The 26,960-nt window shown below is 42.7% G+C and overlaps 2 long non-coding RNA genes across 5 annotated transcripts in view; one reads left to right on the plus strand and one right to left on the minus strand.

Moving 5' to 3' along the window:
- The window catches only part of LOC110740941, a 144,980-nt gene that overhangs the window by 18,949 nt on the left and 99,071 nt on the right, over window positions 1-26,960 (minus strand). For 3 of the 4 annotated variants that reach the window (XR_002516268.2, XR_004176638.1, XR_002516267.2), the window contains one exon: window positions 13,956-26,146. The exons of the other annotated variant lie outside the window; for it this stretch is intronic. This is a non-coding gene — a long non-coding RNA (uncharacterized LOC110740941). Of the gene's footprint in view, window positions 1-13,955; window positions 26,147-26,960 lie in introns of those variants that run through there. 4 annotated transcript variants of the gene reach the window in all.
- LOC110740942 lies at window positions 7,959-9,366 on the plus strand. The gene is made up of 3 exons (XR_002516271.2): window positions 7,959-8,044; window positions 8,201-8,356; window positions 9,070-9,366. It is a non-coding gene; the product is annotated as an uncharacterized LOC110740942 (long non-coding RNA).

The raw sequence follows: 26,960 nt of genomic DNA on the forward strand, positions 1-26,960 counted from the left end.
AAAACTTCACAGTGATCTCAAAGGCTAGATTTGAATTGAGAAATGTCTATCATTGCCCACATCCCCAGTCCCTGCCCCCGGCCAATGATTTACCTCTCTTTTTCCCCCTTCCTTAGTTCCTTACACACACACACGTGATTACCATGGGCTGTTCACCCAAGCTCTGTCCACAACCCCCAGACCCCACAAATAGCCTCTTCTTGGCCATCTCTGGGGTCTAGGGATCTGTACACTGGCAGTGTAGTCCACCCTGAGAGGACAGACCCAGGGAAGGCTCAGGGCCATTTGAGCAAGGATTTCAAGAAGTTGGATACCAGAAACATGGTCTAGAAGCTGGTGCAAATCATAGGCTCCAGGGAGGCAAAACCCTTGATGTTGCCCCCTGAGAAGGATGTGAGAAGAAAACAGCCAGTGTAGGGCCTTCTTAAGTGTGAGGCCTAGGGCAGGGGTGGCGTTCGCCCAGGTCTAAGGCTAGGACTGTCTCTACCTTACTACCCACCTGCTGGCTAGCCCAGGCTCAGTGGCAATGTAGGCAAGAAGAAAGGGAAAATCCATTCTGGTCATACAGTTACTCTTATGTAATTTGGACAGAATCTTAATGATGGTGTTTGCCATATCTTGCTGAAGGGTGTCTTAGTTCATTCTGTACTGCTATAACAGAATACCTAAAACTGGGTATTTAAAAAGAACAGAAATTTATTGGTTCATGGTTCTGAAAGCCAGGAAGTCCAAATGCATGGCACCAGCATCTGGTGGTGGCCTTCTTACTGTGTCATCTCAAGTGGAAGTCAGAAGAGCAAGAGAGAGTAAGAGTAACGAGGTGGCTGAACTAATTTTTTTATGAGCTGCCTGCTTCCATAATAATGGCATTAATTTATTCATGAGGGCAGAGCCCTCATGACCTAATCAACCTCTTGATGGTACCACCCCTCAACACTGTAGCACTGGGGATCAAGTTTCCAACACATCAACTTTAGAAGGAAATGTTCAAACCACAGCAAGGAGGAATCAATATTTTCTGTTCTACACTCTTAAAAGCCTCTTGGGTCATGATTCATTGACTTGGAATCACTGAAGCTAGCAAAGTGCTTGGCATGTAATTTATAATGAATAAGTGAAGGAACACTGAACAGCTATTTTCACTGTAATGATATAAGTATCTTCATCAAGATAAACAGTAGATATGATTCTATAGAAGTACAAAGAATAGTAGGCACATAGCCTGGACTGGAGGGGTAAGGATGGTATTCTGAATCATCTTAAAGAATGGATTGGGATTAGTCATGAAGTGAAGAAGGGCATTCCAAGCAGAGGGAAGAATTGTCATGGCATATTGGAATAACTGTGGTAGAACAGAATGTAAGTGTCATGAAGGAAGCCAGTCACTGCACGTATCCCCAGAACTTTGCACAAGCAGGCATCGAGTAGATTGAATATATGTATTAGGTAAATGATGAATATATGTATTAGGTAAATGATGAATATATGTATTCTGTAAATGATGAATATACGTATTAGGTAAATGATGAACATATGTATTAGGTAAATGAGAGAATGTGGGTCATCTCTTTTCAAAACCATAGAAAGCTTAACAATATCCTAGTCTAGGTATTGGCAAACATTTTCTGCAAAGCACTAGATAGTAAATATTTCAGCCTTTAAAGGCTATGTAGTGTCTGTCACAACTACTCAACTCTGTTGTGTCCCCTGAAAGCCACCATGGATGACAGGTAAATGGCATGAGTGAGTTCTAATAAAACTATATTTCTAAAAATGGGCAATGGGCCAGGAACCATAGCTTGCTGACCACGGCTGTAGTCCAACACCTAGAGCACAGCTGGTTGGTGGCAGCACTTAAACTAAATATTAATGTCCCAATATAAGTGTTTGGACAGAGAGTAGCATAGATGTTTCAAGACAAGAGAGATAACTGTAGGCCTCAGAAACCAGGAACATATTCACAGAGGAAACAGGATTCCAATTAGACCTAGAACCTCAGTGCAGTCCAAAAAATGAGAAGACAAGATGTTGAAAAAAGAACACTCACCTGGTAAGTTGCCTGTCTTCTCACCAATGTATTTAGGTTCTAGCTGTGCTTCCCTGAACCTAAGGTAGAGGGGGAGAGGGAACAAGGATAAAAGCAAAACCACATTCTAGGACAGCATGTCAGGCCAAAGAACAGACATGACATTGTGTCTCCTAAACGGGGATTTGGGGAGTTGAAAGGCATTAGTCTCTGGGTGAACAACACAGCTACACAGAAGCAGCCACTCTGGCAGATGGAAGAGCACAGCCTGATGTACTGCCCAAGAGGGGAACCAGTCCCTGGTCAGAATCTCCCTCTGCATTTCAACTCAGAGAGAATGCACAGTCTCTTAGGACCCCAGATGTGAAAAGCCATTGTAAGTTCATTCTGGCACAGTCATTTTACAAATTGAGAAACTAAGGTCTAGACAGAAGAAACATCTTTCCCAAGGTCACAAAGCCAGTGAGTGGCCAGGGTGGTTTTGACTCTTAAACCTGGCCTCCCAATTCTCTGTAGATCCTTCTCTGATATCCTGCTGAAGCTCCCCACCCCCACCCCCACCCCAGTGCAGGCATTCTAAATATCTTTTATGTATAGACATACAGGTGTCTAGGCTTTGGATGTAAAAATCTGTAAGACATTTCATCAGCATTGACTCTATCTCCTATTTGATCACAGTCCCTTGAGGTGATGGGTGGCTTACCTGCTTTCTCTGGCTCTGTGAAGACAGGGTCTCTGCACTCACTGTGAGGAGGTAAGTCCTGCAGTTCTCAGACCTGCTCAGAGAACTCTGCCCTTCAGGAACCATCCCCAGGTTCACTCCATCCCTAAACACAGGAGACTAAGCCCTTCTCAATTCCACATCAACTACCTGAGCTCCTATTAATGCTCTGATTAGAATTACTTGTGTTCAAGAGTATCTGTCTTGCCCACTGGATTGAGAACTCCTCAAAGGCAAGAATCGTGTCTCAGTTATCTCTGTACTTCTGGCCATGAGTCTGACACATATATAGGTGGTATTAACTGAGGGTTAAGTGGTTATAGCCTCCAGAGGGCCAGGAGAGCATAACCAAGAGATTAAGAGATTGTGTCAACTGGAAAAAAGGGAATCCTGAGTTCAAATTCTGACTCACATGCTATTTAATCTCTCTGAGACTTAGCTTTCTCATCGGAGTCATTGTCAGAGTTAAATGAGACAATGCTGCTGGTATTGGTGGCAATGAGGGCTGGTTCCCTTCTTGGACAGCAAATCAGGCTGTGCTCTTCCATCTGCCAGAATGGCTGCTACTGTGCCCTTGTGTTGTTCACCCAGAGACTAAGGTGGTATTAACAGATGGTTAAATGGTTATAGTCTCCAGAGAGCCAGAAGAGCATAGCCAAGAGATTAGGAGATTGTGTCGACTGAAAGAAAAAAAAAAAAAGGCAATCCTGAGTTCAAATTCTGACTCACATGCAGAAGATACTTAACCTCTCAGAGACTTAGCTTCCTCACTAGAGTCATTGTCAGAATTAAATGAGACAATGCTGCTGAAGCCTTTGGCAGAACACCTGGCATTCAGTAAACACTCGATCAATGTGCTGGAAGGCCAAGGTCAGGCTGCCAGTATCATGGGTTGGGCTGTGGATGAGCTGGTTAATTCACACTGGGCTGTCTCACAGTTATCTTTATTTAGGTACAGGGAGAGCCTGAGCAGAAGATGGATGAGGTAAATCTACCCATGTGACCAGAAAAACTAGAAAATCAGGCCCCACCCAACTCCTGAAGGAAATAACCCAGGGTCGCCCAGTCCCAACAACCAGGCCAGCGACCTCTCTAAACCAGGCCAGCGCAATGCTGCAGGCCCTCCAAGCCTCCTGCTGATTGATAGAGCCCCACACGCTTTCCAGAGAGCCGGCCCTCTATATTCTCCAGCTAAGGCCTTTATATCTCGGGTTGGCTGGTGACAATGGTGAGATACTTTGGGTAACTGACAAAGAAAAACAGACTTTTTCTTTAAGAAATCAACACATCAACATCTGTTAGTCAAAGCTAACTGAATTCTAGCAGCCTGTGAATGCCAAAAAAGGGGATAAAAAGGCATGAAGGATGGATCATGGAAGGCAATGACAGCGACTGAGGTCTTGGAGCAGATGGCCATGTGTGGTCATGGAGTGAGTGGGAGGTAAAGGTAGCAGTTCACCTGGGGAGTCCAGTAACAAGGTCAAAGCAGAAGGTTGCGGCAGCTAAAAGTTGGACCAAATCTCTCCCAACTGCATTAAGATTACAAAAAGCAGAAGGAATAGGTAACTAAAGGATAAACTAAAATCAAATTCAAGCTCTCAAACAAAACAAGTGCAACAACAACAAAAAACCTTTTAAGAGAATAAAATCTAAGCAAATTAAATTTACATGCAAGAATTTAACTGGATAAAGCACACCTCTGAAATACAAAGTCAAAAAGCTAAATGTAACTAAGCATAGACCTTCAGGGTCTAGCTCTGTGGAAGTAAAGCAGTGGTGTGCTGGAAAAGTTGGTCTCACCCATCCTCTCCCCACCCAAAATGTCCCCCTGATTTGCAGTATCTGCTAATCTCCATGGTGTGAACATTCCCACCATAGCCAGTTTTAAGCCACAAACATGAATATCATTGAGCTCAGAGTTAGGAAGAAATTTAACATTCGGCTCTTGCAAAACCAGTACAAACTGCCCCCAGTATGCCAGTGGAAGTAAGCTGAATTTGGGAAGCATAAAGAGAAGCAAGAGCATAGTAGGTATGCAGTCCCCAAGGACTCAACAAGAAGCAAAGGAAGGAGTAATGAGATCAAAGACCTTTCAAGCTCTCCCCCAAAATAAACAGTCAAATCTAGGATCAGATCCAGACTCTGCTACCCACTGGCAACAAGACCTTGGAAAATTCCTTAATCTCCCTTAGCTTCAGTTTCCTCAAGCGCAAAATGAGGCAAATAACACTGAGGAAGGGATGTTGTCAGGATTGAGAGAGATCGTGACTATAAAGGACAGTGCTAGGCACTTGGGAGACGCTGAGCAATGATCACACATTCTATTCCAGCAATGCATCCCATCCTCCTTCTTCTGGAGCCCACTAGAGCTTTGTAAATGTGCTAGTCTACTGTGACAATATGTTTCCTGGAACAAGTTCTCATTTCAAATATTCTGTCCCTTTGTGCCCATTCATTTCATAGAGTCTTGATTTGAGAGTTCATAAAATATGTTCAATTCAACATAATATAAAATATATTCAACAAGAAGAAGACACATTTATATATGAATCTGTCTTCTTCTACAGGCTGTGAGCCTCTTGTAGGCAAGTATATGTGTTACTTTTTTGTCTTTATCCTCAGTTATTAGCCCAGCATCCAACATACAGCAGGTTCTTAGTAGATAATAATTGAGGGAGAAAGGAGGGAGGGAGGCAGGGAGGGAGGGAGGGAGGGAGGGATGGAAGGAAGGAAGGAAGGAAGGAAGGAAGGAAGGAAGGAAGGAAGGAACGAACTAGTTTGTCTCTGTCACATGATACTAGTGAAAAGAGAAGACATTTTGCCATCAGCTAAACCTGGGTTTGAACCCTTGTTTTGTCTGATAATGGCCAAGTTAATAATACCTTGAATAAAATATCTATAAAATAAGATAATTTCTGACTCATAGCATTGCTGTGAAAATGACAGTTAAGAATGTTATGCATTCTACAGATTTTTTAAATTGCAATATAATTTACATAAAGTACACAAATCTTAAGTATGACTCTCAATAATTTTAAATACAATTTATGTAGCCAAATCAAAATACGGAATATTTCCATCAGCCCCACGAAGTTCCCAGGGAAGTTTTAAAACATGGCTGCAAAGTCTTTGACACTCCTTTCATTGAGAGGTGGGTACTATGTCCCCTCTCTCTGAATCTGAGCAGGATCGTGACTACCTTGACCAATAGAATACAGCAGTAGCAACACCGTGTGACTGCCAAGGCTAAACCAGTAAAGGCCATGTAGGTTCTACCTTATTCTCTGGGACACTCCCTCTTGGTATCCTGAATACCAAGTAAGAAACCTGATCATCCAAGGTTGCCATGTTGAAGAGGCCTCATATAGGCACTCCAGTCAAGAGTCCCAGTTGAACCCAGCCTTCCAACCAGTCTGCCAAGATGTCAGCCATAAGGGAAGCCATAGTGGACCCTCAAGACTAGTCTATCTATCAGTGACACATTAAAAAAAAAAAAAGAAGAAGACTTAATCAAGCCGTGCCTCAACTCCTGACTCACAAAATTGAGGGTAGAATGTGCTGGTTGTTGTTTTAGCCACTAAATTTTAGGGTAGTTTGTCGTATAACAATAGATAAATGGAACAGTTCATACTTTTCCTTTCTCAGTCAACAGTATCCCAACCCCTCCCCTGAAATTATCATATTTCTAATGTTTACCACCATAGACTAATTTTGCCTGCTCTCAAACTTCATATACAGAATAACCCAATATAAATTGTTGTGACTGCTGTCTTTCACACAATAGAGTGTTTTTGAGAGTCACTATGTTGTATCAGTAACTTTTTATTGCTGGATAGGATAGTATTCCATGTTATTAATATACTATAACTTATTTATCTGATCTCCTATTGAGGGACATTTGGGATGTTTCCAGTTTGGAGCTTTTACTAATAAACCTGCTTTCCTGGAAGTCTTTTTTCTACATATATTTTCATGTCTCTTGGGTATATGTCTGGGAGTAAAATTGTTGCATCATAGACTAAGTATATTTGATATTAATTTGAAAATGTCAAACAGTTTTCCAAACTGGCTACAGTATTTTAGGCTCTGACAAGCAGCATATGAGAGTTCCAGACGCTCCACACCCCATCAACACTTCTTATTGTTAGTCATTTTAATTTTAGCCATTCTATTGTGTGTGCAATAATATCTCTATTAGTTTAATTTTCATTTCCCTGAGAGTTAATAATATTGAGCATCTTATTGGCCACTTAGATATCTTTGTGAATTTCCTATTCAGTCTTACAGATTTTTTTAAACTGAGTTTTAAAACCCAGTTGTTTGACTTGTTATAATTGAGTCATAAGAGTTATTTGTATATTCTTGATGCTAGTCCTTTGGCAAATATTTTCTCCCACACTGAAGCTTAGTTTTACTTTTCACTTTCTTAATTGTGTCTCATGATGAACAGAAACTAATTTGTGTTTAGTTTTTTATGAAATCCAACTTATCAATTTTTTGCAGTTAGTAACTTTGTGTTCTACCTAAGAATCCTTTGCCTACTCTGAGGTTTCAAGGGATTCTCCTATGTTTTCTATGAGTTTTCTTGTTTTAGCATCCACATTTAAGCTTATAATTTATTTCAAATTAATTTATATGTATAATGCAGAGTAGAAACCAAGAGTTTATTTTTTTATCCCCCTTACAGATATTCAGTTGCTCCAGTACCATTCATTGAAAAGAGCCTTCTTTTTCCATTGAACTGCATTGGTGTCTTTGTTGAAAATCAAGTGACCATGTATAGGTTGGTCTACATTCTACATCTTTCCAAAAGTGGCCTAGCTGTCCGGGTGCCTGAAATTTCATCATTAGAGACAACTGTCTTTATTATTTGTATGATTTTGGTCTTTAAAATCCCAAATATCTATCTACAATTTAACAAATTAAGCCCTGTTCTCTATTTATACCTTTGGGTCTTAGAATTCATTGAGTCCCAGATAACAGAAATGACCTGTGCTGGAAGTCAGAGGACCTGAGTTACGGATCATTCTAATTCAACACACCATTCACTGAGGACCTTCTGTTTGCCAGGCATGATGCATGGGGTGTGTCAGCGGGAGGTGAGAGGCCAAGGAATGAGACACATTCCCTGCCCTTAAGGACTTCACAGTTGGGTTGCAGGTCTAATGACCTGAGAACACTTTTGCTGATCCTAGTCCCCACAAAGAAGCCTGGAATTCAGAGTGTAGAATTTGGAGAATGTTTTCTCCTCTAGTAGTTACAAGAATTTCAAGACATTCTAGTCAATTATCTAACAGGTGACCGACATCAATATGTGCCTTAAATTTCTCCATTGTTAAAGAATGGCCTCAATCCTTGGATAATTCATATAAAATACTTAACTCTGAACTTAATATCTGGTGAATGCTTAATATGTTACCTGTTATTATAACGATGATGATGATTCCTCCCAGGGCGGCGGTGAGGATAAAATCAAATCACAGGATCACAGAATCTCATGACTGGAAGTAAACTTCCAACTGGAGTTCAGCAGCTATCAGAATTGCCTGGAGACCTTGCTGAAAAATACGAATTCCCCAGTCGAGGATTCTGTTCCTTTTTTTTCCAAGGTAAGGCCTGAGATTTTACAATTGGAACAAAAATCTCCAGGTATTCTATGATCAGCCAAGGTTAGAGACCACTAAATTCTGGCACAAACTGAAGAGGGGAGGGGTAGGAAGATGCCTAAAATTGTCCTAGAAATGCTATTACTATACAAATACAATTGGTTAATTAGATACAAGTATTGTCATTGACAAATACTTCCTAGGAGAAACAGCTAGCACAGGGCAAACCCAGAGAAGAAAGTGCATGAGATAGGAGGGAGCTGAAGAGGAAGGTCATTGGGTGCCAGAGACTCATTTCAACAATCCCACAGTTTCACCTGGGGCCAGACCCTGCTTAAGACCCAGAACCAGTTTATATCAGGTTGATGATAGGTTAAACCAACACATCTGTTAGCCAATTCAAACTAATTTTTAAAAAATCAGCATCAAAAACTAATTGAGCTCAAGATAAGGCATGCAGATATGGCAAACTCCCAGAGAAATGAGTTTAAGGAACAGTAGCAAATTTCAAAATCTAACTGAGGCATGGTGACCCAGCAGGACTACAGAGGATCAGGGTACCTCCAAAGTTGTGAAAATCCTGCAGACAACAGGCTAAAGAAAGCTGATTTCAAGATTGCTAATGGAACCAAGCAGGGAGGGGTTGAGACTGCTTTTGTCTGCAATAAAATTTTCCACTGATCACACAGATTTCTTTTTTCTTTTCTGAGTTTCAGGGTGGGTGAGCAGATGGCTGGAGCATTGGCAGAGACTGAGTTCAGGAATCTCACTAAGAAGAGTAAAGTAAGATGAAAGTTTTCTGGGTCAGGATTGAGACCAGGAGCCAGAGTGACCCCAACCCCAAATCTCCAGAAAGGATACCTCAGAATGGCACAGCCTTGTAGTACAGGAGGAGAAGCCCTCAGCTGGGAAGCAGGAGGTCTTTCCTCAGCCACTAACAACCCGAGTGGCCTGGGTAAGCCACTTCCATCTTCAAGCCTCAGTGTACACATCACTGCTGTTCACTAGTTACCAGATCCTACCGTCATGACCTCTAAGGTCCCTCGCACACTGAGTGGCATTTTCTGGTCTTATGAAGAGATTAAGAAGCCCACTGTAGTCACTAAAAAAAATGCTTTGCCCACAAAGCTTCACCCACTTTTACTTATATCCAATTGTGCCTCTCAGAATGGAGGCTGGGGCAGGATTCTAAAGTGGGCTCAGTGGCATGGAACTGGCAAGAAGAGGGAAGAGGATGGAGCCCCCAAAGTTCTCCCCACCAGCAGCAGACCCTTTCTATACCTGAGCAGCACAGACCTTTAGAAGAACCAGTGGGGTCCCTGCTAACCCCTCCTCCGCCCCAACCCTATCTCCACTTCCCATTGTCACCTCCTTATTTGGGCTGGGGAAATGGAAACTTGTTCACCAAGAGTCCCTCTGCTCTCGAAAGAGATGAAGTCAAGAAAAGCTAAGGAAAGCACTGCCCAGCACGTCCAATAAGCCAGTAGTATAAAGTGAATTTCATCTTACAATCTAAAAATGCTCAGGTAGATTCTGGAATGGCCAGTCCACAGTTTAGGGAACTAGAATATTTGGAAGAGAGCCCCCAATCCCATTCTTCTGGGATTCACAATAAGAAGGATAGTTATCTTTAAGAGACAGACATGATATTAATGTTCTCTTTCTTGCTCTCTCATCTAAGTGCATTTATCCCTTTCTTAAAGATAAAGTCAGATTTTTCCTTGTTTCTAATTTAAATCTTCTGGCCATCATATAAGCCCAATTCCTCCTTTTGAGGGAGAGGGGAGGACTCCCTAGTAAACAAAACAGCCCACCAAACTTCCTGACATGAAAGCAATTCATAGCCTGTCTACAAAATTTCTCAGACTATATTGCCTACAACCTGAAAAATGTCTGTAGGCCCAATTTTCTAAGACTGCTTCTTTCTTTTCTCATATTTTGAGAGATAAGGCCCCTAATCCCTTTTAATGGTCACAGCTGTGTCCAATGTGTTTCTGAGGCCTCAACATCTCAAATCCACTATTGGTAATGATCCCAGAAGCTTGTTTTACCTCTACCATGAGAGGGGACAGAAAAATCAGTTCCACAAAATAGGCATTCTTGTTCAGGAAGGTTAGGATGCAATGCACACCAAGTGTGAGCACTGCGTGTTTAAAACCTTTACCCTTTTTCAGACAAGATTCAACCAGCTAATTTCATTCCACAGCCAATTCTCTTTGTGCAATAACAGCCAAATGGCTATCTGGGAATCTAAATTGCTAGAGCTTGGTGCCAGATTCACCACCCATGTGGAACACATGTTAAATGACTTTCGAATTTGTGTGTGTGTGTGTGTGTGTGCATTCATGGTTGTGGGGGTGAGTGGGAAAATTCTGCCATCCATGACTTTCTGGAAATGCCAAGATCTGTTTTGTCCTCATCTTAAGTAAAAGATTTACAAGCTGTAAATATGTCAGTTCCTTTAAAAAGGAGGCATAAAAGGTACATTCCATCCCCAGATCAAATTAAACAATTTACTCCGAAGGGATCTACTGTCACTCAGACAAAGGCTCCTGTGAGCTTCTCTGCATTAATCAAGGACTTTGCTCCACGGCAACAGCCACCTTTTCCAAAGGCCCAGCCTCTGTTCTTAGTCATGTTCGTGTTCCCAGATGATTTTGCTCATCTTTCTGATTGTGGGGTTATTAAACTGACGTGTTCCTATATTTCTCTGTTTGCTTTAATTTTTCTTCCCCGCCACCTATTTTCTGAGCTGAAAGAAACAATGTTATTCCCAGAGGCCAAAGAAACTAGGCAGTCTGAGGAAAGTTCTTTGGATTTGGAAGGTATGTCAAGCTCAATGAGAGTTACAGAGAATTTTCACCAGGATAAGACTGACACATGGCTAGAACTAAGTGGCCAGGTTTGCTTCACTTACCTTTTCTCCGAGTTTCCCACATCTGAGCCACTGAGCCACCACAGGAGAACAGGAGACCTCTCCCAGCCTCTTTGGAAACCAGTCCTCCTGAGAGCTGAGTGCCTTGTAGGAATGTCTTAGGGAGCTGAATGGGACATGCTGATTCCCTTGCCACGTTTGATTGGCTCCATCATTTTTGTTCCTTTGGTGGTTTTAAAATCTGCTTTCAAACATCTTTCCAATTTACTTGTTTCTAAAGTCATAAATTTCAAAACTGGAGATTTAATGACATTCAACAAATTGTGTATATATAATTTGATTGCCTAGAGAACCTGAGACCTTCTTCTCTGCTGGACTATGAACAGCCTAAAGACTGAGGGCCTAGCTTTTATGTCTGTATCTCCAGAGCTTAGCCTGGTGACTAGCACAGGCTAAGTGCTTAATAAAGATAGTTTGGTGAATGAAATGATGAAAAAAGCTCAACACAGACCCAGCACTAGCTGGGAAGACCTTGGGTGGATGCAAGAAAGGAAGGAAGAAAGAGGAAAAGAAGGAAGGATGGAAGAAAGGAAGACAGGGAGATGGGGGAAGTGGAAGGAAGGAAGGGAAAGAGGAAGAAAAGAAGAAAGGAAAAAGGAAGACAGAAAGGAAGGAAAGGAGGGAGGAAGAAAGGAAAAAAATGAAGAAAGAAAGCTACAGCATAATATACAGTGCTGATCCCTCAGAAAGATAAGATATTCCTACATGAAACACATGGAGAACAATGAAAATCAATGTATACAGCTCCCTGAGCTGGAAGACAAATAAACGAGATGAGAAAGTAGAGTATTCACAGGCAGAAAGAGAATATGTGTGTGTATGCATGTGTATGTGTACGCGTATGTGTGTTTGTGTGTGTGTGTTGCGTGTATGCGTGTGGGGGCTGGAGGGTAGAAGAGGGGTGGGCTGGGAAAGGAAGGTAAAGACCACATAGCATCCTGTTAAGTAAAAGGGTTGCAGGCCAGATTTTTCCAGGTCAGCTATCTCTATTCATCAGACTGAGTTAATTTCTATAGTTCCAACTCCCTTTGGCCTGAGTAAACGAAACCTAAGAGATGCTTAGCGTTTATGCTCTTGTTTTCTTAGCCCTTCTGAGTGTGCCGTCACCCAAGGCATTGACCACACCCCTCTCTTTCGACACCTCCAGGGATTTGCTCTGTTTATCCAGCAAACTTGCATCAGACTGTCTCCAGCCTGGGGAGGCTGCTCTGTTGACTCACTAACCTGTTTGAGAAGCTGACAAAATCAACTTTCTCTGTAGGAATACACAAAAGCAAGAGAGTCTCCTCAAGACTCCCCACTCCTTGCCTTTTTGAATGAATCAATCCATCCCCACCCCAGGTGAAGGACACATCTAAGGAGAGACCCCGTTTTCCATTTATTTTGTTGGGTTCGGTGCCATTGCCTATATTGTCAATTTAATTCCATCACAAGATCCTGCATGTTTTGTCTACATGTTGACGGCAGCCCCATCCATTTGATTTGTATTTCTTACACTACATGCTGGGCATAAGGGCAATGCACTTAAACTTACAGAAACTCATCCTATGTCACATAAGTGTGCATGAACACACTAACATGCACATGAACACAACCTGCAAAATCCTATTCAGAGAGAATTCTAAAGTCCTACTTCCCCCAAGAAGCCCTTATATGCTGCACAGAGCTTATGTTTCTGTGCCAGAGAAACTGTCCAGAGAAGCTTCTTGGTTTGCTCAACTGAAGGGAGTTGAGACTATAGGAATTAACTCAGTCTGATCAATAGAGATAGCTGACCTGGAAAAATCTGGCCTGCAACCCTTTTACTTAACATTATGCTATGTGGTCTTTGCCTTCTTTCCCAAACCCACCACTCCTCTACCGTCCAGCCACCCCCCCACCACACACATACACACACACGCACACACACACTTATTCTTTGAAAATTGAGCAAACAAAGAAGATGACAGTGGGGAAAGGAATTGCTGAAAGAAAAGCCTTGTTTCAATTAAATATCTACATATTTAGTCACTGTCTAGAATGATGGTGACATTTCACTACACAAGTATATTTTTCTTCGAGTTCTACTCCATGTCTATATAAATCGTACAGATTTGTTCAACATTTACTGCCATAATTTATAACTGTCTGGGAATACTACAGGTATTATGTTGATGCTACCTGTTTTCCACCAAAAATATCTAGATGATAAGGACCTTACCACTGAGCAATGACCCCAGTCACAAAGGTTTTCCAACTCCAAATGCACATCAGATTCATCAGGAAATGTTGACTTCGGTCTCCACTCACAGATTTCCAAATCAAGATCTCAGGGGTTGGGGAGTTCTTGGAATCTTTGCTTTTAACCCCTTCCCAGGTGACCATCAGCAGCTAGCTCAGCCCTGGTGCAGGTGTTAGAGTTAGGACTCACAATCTAGCTTATGCAGCTGGGTTGTTAGCAAGGTCCCCGGGATGGAACAACGTCTACCAACCTCCAGATCTTTGTGAAAGCAATATTTCCCATAATACATTTGAGAGCTAGAGGAAGGAAACCCCACATGTCCAGGGAGAGGAAAACATCTCAAAGAAGTCATTTCTTGAGTCAAGACTCCGAAAGATATTCATGCTGGAGATAAGCCCACCCTGTTCCTTTCAATAGTATCAACCTCTTCTCCCACCCACCCTTCCCAAACTGTCCACTGTGGGCTTCCTTAGGACACAAGGGGAAAAAAAAATGGAATCATGAAAGATCACTCAGGATTTCTCCAGTGACCCACACATGCATGTTCCAAAATTATACCTTCTAACATTTACACCAATTTGGCATTTACCTATACTCTGGTTTTCACCTATGCTCCATCCCTAAAGGAGATGTTAGTTAAGCTAGTGCCATAGCAATGGGGACAATCTCGAACTTAATATGAAACTCCTCTATATTTAATTCTCTGTCATAAAACCCAGGAAATGTGTGAAGGTCAAAATCACTCATCTTCACTCCTATTTCACTCCACTTGCGAACACTGAAAGGGTAGACAAGAGGGTCTTGGAGATGCCTTCTAATTCTCTCTTCTTTATCCTCTACTCCAGCAACATTAGTCTTTTCTTCTCCATCTTGTTTTTTTCCCTTAGTTTGCCCATTTTATGGTGAGCAGACCACCAGCATGTTCTAAATGATTATCGATTACGATGCAGAAAGAGCTCAGCAGTGATGCTCAGTTGGTCTCAAGCTGGTCTTCAAACCCCCCTCTCTTTGAACCTTCTCCAGAATTTGTCACGCCAGGGACACAAACTCCTAAGTTTCTAATTTCTTTATAGCAATAATCTCATCAGTGTCTACAAGAAGGTCACTGACTGCCCTTCCCCATGACCTGCAGCTGTATTTGTTTGCAGTCCTAATATCACTGGCTGCTGCTTCTAAACAATCGCCTCCCTGCCCCATCTCCCTCCCACCCCTTATCCCATCAGCCAGCGGTAAGTTACAGGGCAAGTACAGAACAAATTTGCAACTCTCTCTTCTACCCCAGGTCTCTCTAAGTGCTAATTTTTTCCAGCTTTCACCCTACCGCTCAGATATTTGTACTTGGGATTCCTGTCTTACAGATGTATTTGTTTGTGTGATTCCAGGCTGGAATTAAGTTCCTGTCTCTTCCCACCACGAACGGATCTCTAAATCTGGAACGTTCTGTCCCGGACATTTTGTTGCTGTCCACTAGCACATTCTATTCCGAATCCACAAATGGCTTGGAGAGGAGGTTGGGCAGGGTTGAAGCTTTACTTTTCAGTGGTCCAGGCTGCAAATATGCATCCAACTTACCCCCTAATACACACCAATTTTGGTGACCAACACTGGTCGTGCGTAAGTGCCTAAGACCACCAAATGGATAAACATATTTGGCACAAAGCCCCTGCATGGTGGTGAGCATGGAAACCTGGAGGTGCCATTAACTTTCAAGAATGTGGTAAAGATTTGGATCTCTAATCCAAACATGATCCTTTCTACTACAAGTGCCAGAGCACCCATGGAAAATAAAACTGGGATCACAAAGGGAAAAGTGCAAAGGCCTGGTGGGGGAGAAAGGCAGACCTAGCCAATAGACCAGTACTGCAGACAAACCAAAAAGAAAACCACATTGAAACTTAAATGGGGGAACAGAGAATGGGTTGGTATTCTTTTCCACTGTTCTTTTTCCATCCACAGAATTACTTAATATTGGGTGAAGGAGTTCCTTAGATGTTATGGATTTGGAATTTTAAGAAAAAATACGATAGGACTGCTTGTAAATTTCAACCAGAGACGTGCACAGATTATTTTGGAAAGCACCGCAGCCAAGTTCCCTGCTAGAGAACTGGCAGGAGGTCAGAGGGAGGGATGGTGGCAGCTTCCCATGTCAGAGAGTATTATGGGGTGCACTGGCAGGATATTTGCAGCCTGGACCCCTGAAGAGTAGAGCTCCCAGGCCCAAAGCTGCCTGAATTCAGTGACCTGGAACAGGCTGTTTTTGCTGAAGACCCAGGCCACTTTGTAACTTCCTGTAGGCCAGATCAAACTGCTGTTTTCAGAAACCTGCCGACAAAGAATACGCAATTGGGGGAAAAGATCTCCTTTCTTTGTTGTATAATCCCCAAGTTAAAAACTAGAAGCCATAGGTTTAATTATCTGGCCTCTTAACTGAGAAACACCACACACACACACGTGCACGCGCGCGCACACACACACACACACACACACTCAAGTTTTCCATTGTGAAATGTAGTGGGAAAAACAAAAACCTGGGAGTCTAGAAACCTGAGTGTCACTCTGGGCTCTGACACAGTCTTGCTGGGTGATCTTGGGAAAATTACTATGATTTTCACAGCACCACTCTGTCCCTGTGATTGCTAATTTTTTGTGTCAATTTGGAATGTGTTTGGGGATTAGATTAATACTGAAATATGTAGAGGTTGAGTAGAGCACATTTCCTTCCATATTGTGGGTGGGCCTCATACTATCAGTTGAAGGGCTGCATAGAACAAGAAGACTGGTCTCCCTGAGCAACGGGAGATTCTCTAGCAGCCTGCCTTCAGACTTCATCTGCACCATTGGCTCTCCTGGGTCTCTAGTCTGCTGGATCACATTGCTGATTTTGGACTCACCAGCCTCCATAACCACATGAGCCAATTCCTCATAATAAATCTCTTTCTATATACAGATGCTCCTCAACTTATGATGGGGTTACATCCTGATGAACTCATCATAAATTGAAAATATCATAAGTGGAAACTGCATTTTCAACTTATATCATTTTTAACTTATGATGGGTTTATCCAGATGTAACCCCTGTGTAAATCCAGGAGCATGCTGAAGGTGTATTACTTTCAAGCCATTGTAAAGTTAAAAATTCATAAGTCAAACCATAAGTTGAGGACCATCTTATATATACATCCTATTGGTTCTTATTTCTCTGGAGAACCCTGACTAATACGGCCCCCAAGAACTGAGTACCTGCCACATACTCAGCCTTGCAGGCATCGTTGGGACAAATGATTCTGCAAGCATGGAGCACAAAACCTAGTTGGAAAGACAAGGCTAACTTGGATGAAACACTGCAGAGCAACGTACACTAGTGACAAAGGGTGTGGGCCAGTGGCTGGTGCTACAGGAGTTCACAGGAGGGTTCAGAGGTGAATTTGAAGAGGATGTGGCACTTGTCCTGAGTCTTTATGGCAGCTAGAATTTCCCTAGGGGAGGAGAACAGGAGGGATGGCCCAAAGAAAGGATGTACTTGGTGCCTTTACTCTCCCCAGCTTACCTGTCTCTGTGGATGGCATCATCCTTCACACAGGTGCCCAAGACAAAGGGGCTTCATCCCTATGCCCACCCACCATCACTAAGCATTCCCTGACCTTGACTCCTTTCTTATACTATCAATTACGTCTTCAGACTCCCATCCCCTAACTCTGAGGGTACCATTTCCCTGCTCTCCACCCCCACACCCACCTCCCCAGTCCAGGCCACCATGGTTGCTCTTCTGGACCACCACGGTAACCTCTTACATGGTTACCCTGCCTTTAGCCTTGCTCCTCTAAGTCCTTTCTCTCCACAAAGCAGAATGATCCTTTCAAAAATGAGCATCAGATCATGCCTCTCTCTACTTAAAACTCTTCAGCATCTCTGCATTTTCTACAGAATAAAATCCAAACCTAGTCTGGTTTTAGCATGCTGTGCTCTGGCCCCTGCTGTCTCTCTGTCTTCATCTATTGCTACTTGTCATCTTGTAGTCGACTAAACAGCTTTCAGAAATGCTCTCGTCTCTCCCACCTCCAGGCCTTTGCACATGCTATCCCCTCTGCCTAGAACTAGTTCTCTTTTTCTTTAGCTAATTTCTACTTGATTCAGATCACAGTTCTTAGATCTTCCAGGAGAAAACCTCCTCTGGCTTCTGCAGACCTGTTTAGAGTTCCCCTAACAGCACCCTGTTCTTCCTCTCTCAAAGCACTTATTATAAGTGCTAGTGAAAATTTTGCTGTTTTCCCAGCTAGATGTTAAGCTTTAAGAGGCTAGGTCTAACTCACATGCCCAGAAATTCCTAAAGTACTATAGTACACGTGATAGGAACTCAAATATTTTAAGTTTGCTAGGTCTGTCCTATACTCTGAAAATACACCAAGTACACCAAGTACAAGGCAGGCCAGCCCTCACAGGGTTCACACTCTAAAGATAACAAACCAGTGAATCACTGCAGTTACAGTTATGAAGAGGGCCACAGAGGAAAGAAACACAGGGCTGTCATAGAGCATTGATATTGTTTGGATGTTTTTCCCCTCCAAATCTCATGTTGAAATGTGATTCCTAATGTTGGAAGTAGGGCCTGGTGAGAGGTGACTGGATCATGGGGACGGATCCCTCATTAATGGCTTAGCACCATCCCCTTGGTGATAAGTGAGTTCTCACTCTGGTAGTTCATATGAAAGCTGGTTGTTTAAAAGGGTGTGGCACCTCACCCGTCTCTTGCTTCCTCACTCACCATGTGACATGACTGCTCCTACTTCGTCTTCCACCTTGAGCAAAAGCCTCCTGAGGCCTCACCAGAAGCCAAGCAGATTCTGGCACCAAGCTTCCTGTACAGCCTGCAGGACCAATAAAACCAATACAATCTTCTTTCTTTATAAATTATCCAGTCTCAGTATTGCTTTATAGCAATGCATTGGACTAACACAAGTATATTGGGGAGGTAGAGAGAGAATGCCTACTTTAGACATCCAGTGGTCAGGGAAGGCTTCTCTGAGAAGCTGACATTGAACAGGAATCCGAAGAATGAAAACCAGCCAGTCACGCAAAGGCCAGGGAAGTGAAGGTTCTAGGTAGGAAAAAGCCTACTATATTCTAGGGATGTCAGGAGGTTAATGTGGCTGAGAAAAGAGGAGAAATAACATATTCTTCATTCTATCAAGCCCACATTGCCAGAAGCTTATACCACAATATCTTTATCAGCTGTGGGCTGAGTCACTCTAGTGCAGTGGTTTGTTCCCTCCAGTGGGAAGGGCACATGGTAACAGAGAAGCCCCCACACGGCATTGCCTTTTCTACAAAACATTTCAAAGCCCTAAGGCCCTGCCTTGCAAACCCAAATTCCAACGTAGTGAGGTGAGCCTATTCGTATTAAATATGTTTCATGTGCTAAAACTCATTAACAACCAGAAGAAGAATGAGAATGAGATTATTATCAGTCCCTTTTTGCCTGGATGGAAAAAGGATAGGATGAGAAAACAGGACTTCTACTGTCTTTCCACCCATCAAACCAAGATGTATCTCTTTGAGAACACGGGCTCTGCAGATGTCCCTGGGATGAGTCGTGCCCTTTCCAAAGATTAAGCACTGAGGCCATCCTTGAATTCATGGCATCCTGGCCCCAACCACTTTATCCCTAGGCCAAGTTTGCACCTCTGTACACTAGATCTGCAATGTGCCTTGTAATCTGCTCCTGGCTGGACTCCACCTTTTCCCTGCCCTAGAACAATACCCAAGATACATTGATTGGGAGTAACTATGGATAACAGCAGGAACGCTTGAGCCAAGGACTGTTTACATGTCCTTTGAACAACCAGTTCTCCTGCTCCACCATCAGAGCCAAAACTCCCTCCCTCCATTCCCCTCTTTCTCCAGCCCTCAGAGGCGGTCCACATTCCTAGTTTAGGCAATGCATTCTTGCTGCCCTGACACATACCACCGGAGTGGGCCAGGCAGGCTCTTGAGACAGCCAAGCTACCCACCCAACACTTGGCTTTGGCTGAGGGCATCAAGCCAGGCCATAGCATCATAGCAGCTAAGGTCCCTTGATAAGCCACATCAGCTCAACTCTTTAAAATTGATCGTGGCATTGCTGATGGAGCTGATGAGAGTTACATCAGACTATCCCTCCAAAGCCCAGATTAAATGACTATTAATTATGATAGGCCTGGCAGTTAACACTCCCCTCACTGTGGAGGCCGCTGCTAGATCCACATCTGGAATGGGTTTCAGGAAGGGAAGGGTTGCTGATTACAGGATGAGCCATAACATAATCAGAACTTCTGGGCACGAAAAGATCTCTAAGGCAGCGTTTGGGTTCAGTTTCATCACTACTAAGTCACCACTGATCCTAGACGATTTTTGAACCAATATCTAATGTCAATGCCTTCTATGAATAGGATTCATTTATTTATTCATCTATTTCTTTAAAAGGTATATTTAGCACCTTGTATGTCATATACTGTGCTAGATATGCAGGATAATGAGATGAATATGACATGTTTCTTGCCTTCAAAGAGCTCTGTAAAGGGTGATGCATAGGATTATTTCTTGAGAAGACAGGGCTGAAAGACCACTATATGAACCTTCTAAAGTCAATAACTACCAGAAATGTCATGACTAGCCAAGGTAAGCATCCATCTGCAGGGACTGTGATGAGGATGTTGGTGGGTATATTGCTTTTATATTCTGGTTACTTATTATAATCTTAATAACCAAATTTGTGTACTCATGATATACCAGAAATAGTTCTAAATGCTCCACATGCATTATCTAATACTAACAAACCTGAGTGACATATGCTGTCATTCTCCTATTTTCACCCCGACTTTACAAATGCAGAAACTGAGGCTTAGATTGATTTATGTACCTTTTTCCTCAGAAAGACTTTCAGGGGCCCCAGGTGAAAATTGCAGAGCTAGTTTGAGCCTCTTGCTTTATGAAGTTTGTTCATTCACCTCTGTATCTCTTCCATCAGTGGCTACATTTCTCTGCCAAATGGTGAACACAAAACCACAGAACCTAAATTGTGAGGTAATTTATTCATTCAACAAATATCTATTTCTGAATTCCCATGTGATAAGAATATAATGATGAAACAAACATAGGTTCTGCCCCCAGAATACTTTCAACCTGGTAGGGTAGATAAGAAATGAAAGGAAATAAGATAGAAAACAGATCACAGGTGCTGAACTTAATGGGCTGCAGGATGCCAGGCTGATTTCCAGGCTGACATTGGCCCTTTGGTGTCCCTGTCTGAAGCTCCTGAAGCTAGACCCCTGGGCTGCAGGCCCTTAGTATGACCCACACCTTGGAGGTGCACCCTCATGCAGCCCAACCTCATCCTCCAGTACCCATGTCATCCACTTCATGGACAAGACAACACCAAAAATTTACTTGGTGTAGCTCAGTGGAACTAAAACTGTCAAGAAAAAACAGTCAAAGGGAGAGGCAAGGACAAGTACAGGCGCCTGAAGAACAACTGCTTGGAACTCAAAAACAATCACCAAGAAGAGAAACACAGGAAACAACTTAACCTGGATGGCCACAAATTCAGCAATAAGGAATTGAAAAATAAATATGGTGCAAACATACAGGTCTCTCCAACATGAGAGCTTCAGAGCTCTTGGCTTGGGATCACCCTAATTTAGGTCTCTCAAAGAAACATTAAAGATTGTCAAGTTTTGGTGCCAGTGTTCTTCATCCCTCTGTGGCATTCCTCTGCTGGGTTGCATTTAGCACTCAGTACTCCTGTGATAAGTCTGTGTCCCTAGACAATGTGTATGTGAGTTCTGTGCTTACTCTGGTTGCAGGGATCTTTGCTTATTACCAAGAGGTGAAAAACACCAATATCATGGCCACCTATAGTAAAATTATTCTTCAGCAAGCTCTTGTTGTCTGAGATGCAGAGAAGGATGCAACTTCTGCATAATAGTTGGTAACCAGGACATAGTGGAGATTAAAGGATAAGACTAAATTCCTACAGATATCAGGTTGCTGGCTTTTCAGGGAGGTAGGGTAGATAACTCATCTATCAATGGGATGTCCAAGCCCTAGTCCTGCTCATGTGACTTGTCTCATGACAATCCCCTGGAAAAAAAAAAATACTGTCTTCTATTCCACAACCTGTTTAGAAGGCACAGCAACTGGCACAGTTGCCAACACAGGCAATGGCAACATCATTGGACAAATGGCCTCACTGATTTCAGAAGCTGGAAATGAGAAGACACCCATTGCCAGTGAGATCGAGCACCTTGCTTGCATTGTGGCAGGAATTCATAGGCATCCTTTTCTTTATCATCAGTGTCCACGAAGTATCATGCATTAAACCCCTCCATCTTCCTCACTGGCATCACGTGGCCAATGTACCTAACGGCCTCCTTATCACTGTCACTGTCACTCTGTTACTGACAGAAAATGGATGGCCAAGTAGAATTGCTCGTGAAGAACCTAGAAGTGCTGAAGACCCTCAGTTTCACCTCATCATTTGCACTGACAAGACTGGCACCCTGACTCACAACAGGATCCATCCACGGTGTAACAGATTAATGTGGCTGACACACGTGAAGAACAGTCAACCCAAGTCTTTGTCCAAGGCCCTGGAATCTGGGACTCCTTATTCATGATAATAATATTGCATAACCATGTTGAGTTCAAACCAGGATAGGAAAGTCTTCTCAACATGGAGAAAGTTGTGGTTGAAGATGCCCCAGAAACTGCCTTTGGAAATTCTCAGCAGTCATTTTGGGTGATGTCATGGAAATTAGAAAATGAAACTGCAAAGTAGCCAGGCTGAAATCCCTTTTGACTCTACCAACAAATTTCAGCTCCTCATACATGAGCTGATGATCCCAATAATAAATGCTTTCTCATGGTGACGAAGGTTCCCTGGAGACCTCAGAGAAGTGCAGCCGAAGGACTATGTCAGGAATAGCTGAGTGAGCTCTTAACAATCCTCTCAGAAGCCATCTTTGCTCAGACCTCTGCCCAACAGAAATTGGGTGAGCTGTCAGAGACAGGATGCTTTAACAGAGAATGGAGTCAATGCTTTAAAAAAGTAGATATCAGGATTGCCATGAGAAAAGTAGGTCTTGATGTAGCTAAAAATTCAGGATACACAGCCTTAATGAACAACAGTGTGACAACTCTGCATCTACAAGATGGAGGAAGGTTACCTAATCTTTGACAACCTACAGATTACTGCTTACACTTCAAGAACATTGCTGGGTTTTCAAATCTACTTATTGTTGGCCTCACCCTGCCCAGTGACACCATTACCATCTTGGTTCATAACCTGGGCACGGACATAATTCCCTCATTGCCTCAGCTTATAAGAAAGCTGAAAGTGACCTTATGAACCAGTGTGCCACAAGAAGGACAGACTGGTGAACAAGCCATTTGCCAGGTACTCCCCTTTCACATTGGCTTCACATGAGGCCTGGGAGCTTTTGTTGTATATCTTGCCATTTATGCCCAGGAAGAGTTTAGACCCAGTGCTCTCGTTAACCTCTGGGTCAAATGGGAAGAGAACAGCATGAATGACTAGGAAGACAGTATGGACAAGAATGGGCAAGATGCCAGAGGAGATACCAAAAAAGGACAGACTATCCAGCCACCCTCAGTGGCATTCTGATGCAGCAAATTGTCTAATTGGGCATCAGAAAAACTCAAGCAATCTCATTTTCCAGCAAGGTCTTTTCAGAAATAAAGCCATCGAGGTAGAGACTGACTTACAGGTTATCATAGCATTAATGCTCTCCCACTGGGAATGTGAAAGCCCTGAATTTCACTATGCTCACAATTGGTTTGTAGAAATGCCACACGACACTCTTATTTGGGTGTATAATGACATGAAAACTTTCCATCGGGCTTTACCGTGGAAGCTGTTGTGATAATGTATCACTAAGACTATCTTTTTTCCCAAGTCCCCCAAATTCACATTGGTAAACATTTTCATCTTTTGGTTGCTAGCTACAAGATCTCTTGTGCAAAAAGGACATCATCAAAATTCATTCCAGGGGAAGACAAAAACTGTATGAAAGGTACTCAACTGATGTTTTGTACTTTACAGCTGAGGTTTGACTATTTACAACTTTTATGTCTATCTCCATCTCCTGTTTTAAAATATGTGAATTTCAAGTGATGATGTCCATGCATTCATAAGAGTCCATGACACTAAATAGCCTAGCGTAACCCAGTTATCTTCTGGGGTCCTCCTACACCTGAAGGTCTAGATAGGATTCCTTAAACCTCCATTCTACATGCTATTGAAGGTACAGTTCCCTCCCCAAGGTTTCTATGAATTCCTGGGGAAATTGTTCACTTTGCTAAAAAATTCAGCTCAAAGTTTGTAGGAAATTAAAGTGGGGGCAGGGTCACATCATAAGAACATGGACAACCGCCACTTTGACTCTCAGATATTGCCATGGCACAATTTCCCTGGCCACATCACCCCTCACCCTAACCTACTGCCATCTCACCAGTCTTTTCTTGCATTTCCTCCTTCCATCTTCTCTTTTCTTCTCCCTCCCATATTGCCCTTCACACCTACCAGTAGAACTCCAACTTGGCTTTCTCCAACTCTTGTTCCAAGACTGAGCTCCAAGTCTACTTTGAGTATCCTAATTAAAGGTGCTCCACTAAACAAAAGGATCTTTGATTTACCACGAAGTCACTGTGGTTTGAAATCGTAACATTTATTTCTTGTAAAATATTTGCAAAGCATTTTTCAGCACAGATTTTATACTGATCATGTTTCATGCTCTTAACTTAGGTTTATTCCTTTGTGGAACACACATCTATGTTGACAGACCCAGGGAAGCCTCATTTTAAAGTAAAAGACATTTTATAAAACAAACAAACAAACCCTAAAGACACAAAATGTTAAATGACATTTAAGGTCCCTTAAATGTCAGAGTTATGGTTAATGTTAAGGTTCAGGGATCAGAATATCTCTAAATGACTTCTAATGCATCTTCTCAATTCTAATTTCCCATCATTCTAGATCAGTACCATGATGCCCAATTAGGAGCACAGAAGAGACATGGAGCAGGTGCACCTAGACCAATCCATCTGAACTAGACTTGCAAAGATAAGGAAGACAAGATTTAAAGAAAAGTTTAATTGATTTCATTTTCCTTTGAATGAAACTGTAGATTACAAGAAATCAATGTTGGGACTTTGCTGTTTCTGAGGCATTCTCAATTACCTTTTATCCTTTATTACTTGCAAAATTAAAAGATTCTACTGCAAAGGTCTATCCTTCTGTCTTTCTTTCCTTTGAACAGTGTTGATTGAGGGCCTTCTCTGTTTTAGGCAGTATATTGCCACTGAAAATACATAAGACAAGTAAGATAGAGCCCCCCAAGGAAGGAGTTCAAGTTCAACAGGAGAAATAAACAAGGAAACAAGTATAACTCATGCTCAGACCTTCCCTTGCAGTTCCTGCAGCCCAGCCACAGGCTCTGGCCTCTCCTATTCTGATGCAGGTACAACACCCAGCCCCTTCTCTGGCACGTCCACCCCAAGGCCATGCCCACAAACCATTCGGTTATTTTAATAACTTATATTAAGCCTTTCAGGAGTCAGGATCACCCCCCTCCCCAACCCTGCCAGTCTCTTCTACCTCTTGGCTGCCCCTCACTTCTTTTTTTCCTCTCCTTACTCCTCTTTCTCAGAAGCAACACAAATTTCCCTACTTATCCTACACATAGCAGTTCTGAGGGCATCTTTTATCACAGCCTTCAGCTGAGCATACCCTTGGGTGTCACCCTCCCCAACAGTGACTCAAAATCTTTTTTCAAAATAAATACAGGACCCTCCCTAAAAAGTTCTGGAGAGGAAGGGAAGTGGGCCTCCATCTGTGCTCAGACCACCGAGCTGCACTCAGAATGGGATGGGTCCTGTCCAGTACAAGATAGAAGAGGCAGCCTGGGTGGGAAATAATAAAGAGAATTCTGGTGGCTGAAATGGATTTCTTGTTCTCAGCAAGACCATTCCAGAAATGTAGGGAGTTGGCCTGTGGGCTCACCAATGTTTGGGTTATGTTTCAACCTTGCTTGAGCACCAGAACTGTGCACGGTGCCAACTCCCATGTGTTTTGAGGAGGGCTCGGTACATTACGCTTCTCTGCTTTTGTTTTTGGGTTTTCCCCCCATGTGCCTGGGATGTTTCTTCCATTAAAACCAGGACTTTTCCTCCCTCTGGGCCTCCACACAGAATCCAGCCCAAGCCAATCAATACTCCTAGGACATGCCAAATCTATTTTAGTGCCAAAAATATAAATAATTTATTTGAAAAAATGCTGATAACTCCACAGAGAACTTTTTCATGGGCTGTGTCATTTCACTCCAAATTCCTTAATGAGAAGGGGGTCTCTTGCTCAGTGGTGACACAGCAATGCCAGGCTGTTTCTTTAGATACTTCTACCTAGAAAGAGAAGGCAGACCCCGAACATGAGGCAGGTTCTTCCTACAACGTGGTGTGGGAGTCTCCACTTCTCCCCCTCTGATATCCAGCTCTTCCTATGTCCTTCTTATACACAGGATCTGCATCTCAATTCAGAAGTCCAGATGTGCTCTCTCCAACAGACAAGCATTCTTGCTAAGGTAACCTAAATAGAACATTCCAGAAAAACAGGATTATTTTCTTCAAAGAGGCCTATCATGTAAAAGACGTATGAGATTTACCCAGTACTATGTCAGAAGAGAAGAATGAAAATAATAGAGGCTGCTAGAAGGCAAAAACATCGTCACTGTGTAAAAAAGGTTTTTAAACCAAAATTAGAATTGAGCTATTCTGAACACCTGAAGTTAGGTATTATCTCAGCTTTGGTCTCCTCAATATTGATTCATAGCATTGATTTGCATGGGGTGTTAGAATGTCCTGGAGAAATAACTTGATCCATCGCCAAACTTGGGGTTCAGACACAGAAACAAGCATGATTAATTTGAAGTGTGTAGGTAGAACACGCTAAAAGAAGCTCTATTTCAAGGGCAGCAGAAAAGGAGAATCTGCAGGAAAATACTGGAGTGCAGGACACAGCCCCAGACCTGGGCATCAAGGCTGAGAGCTGAAGTTCTGGGAGAAGCAAGGTGGTGGACTTGCTTTAATCTGCTCCAGTCCCAGGGACCCTAATGGCATGAGCATCCCATTGGAAGGAACAGACCTTGTGTATACATTAAAATAGCCATGATACCTACTCAAGCAATTCCTCAGAGAGGACCACAGAAGAGTAGCCTACCAGGAAAAGGAAACCATTTCTATCCTGGCTGGAAAAAATTGTCATCAAGTAGCTTGGAGCAGCAGGGAGTATGTCAGTTGTCTAGGGTGGAAAGGCCCTGGTACGAGTTACAGAACAAGTGCAAGTTAATAGACAGAGCCTGGGACCCAGCCACTGGGACATCAGAACTACTGGCCCAGAAGAC

The sequence above is a fragment of the Papio anubis genome, chromosome 10 (assembly GCF_008728515.1).
Source record: "Papio anubis isolate 15944 chromosome 10, Panubis1.0, whole genome shotgun sequence".
In the NCBI taxonomy this organism is placed as follows: Eukaryota; Metazoa; Chordata; class Mammalia; order Primates; family Cercopithecidae; genus Papio; species Papio anubis.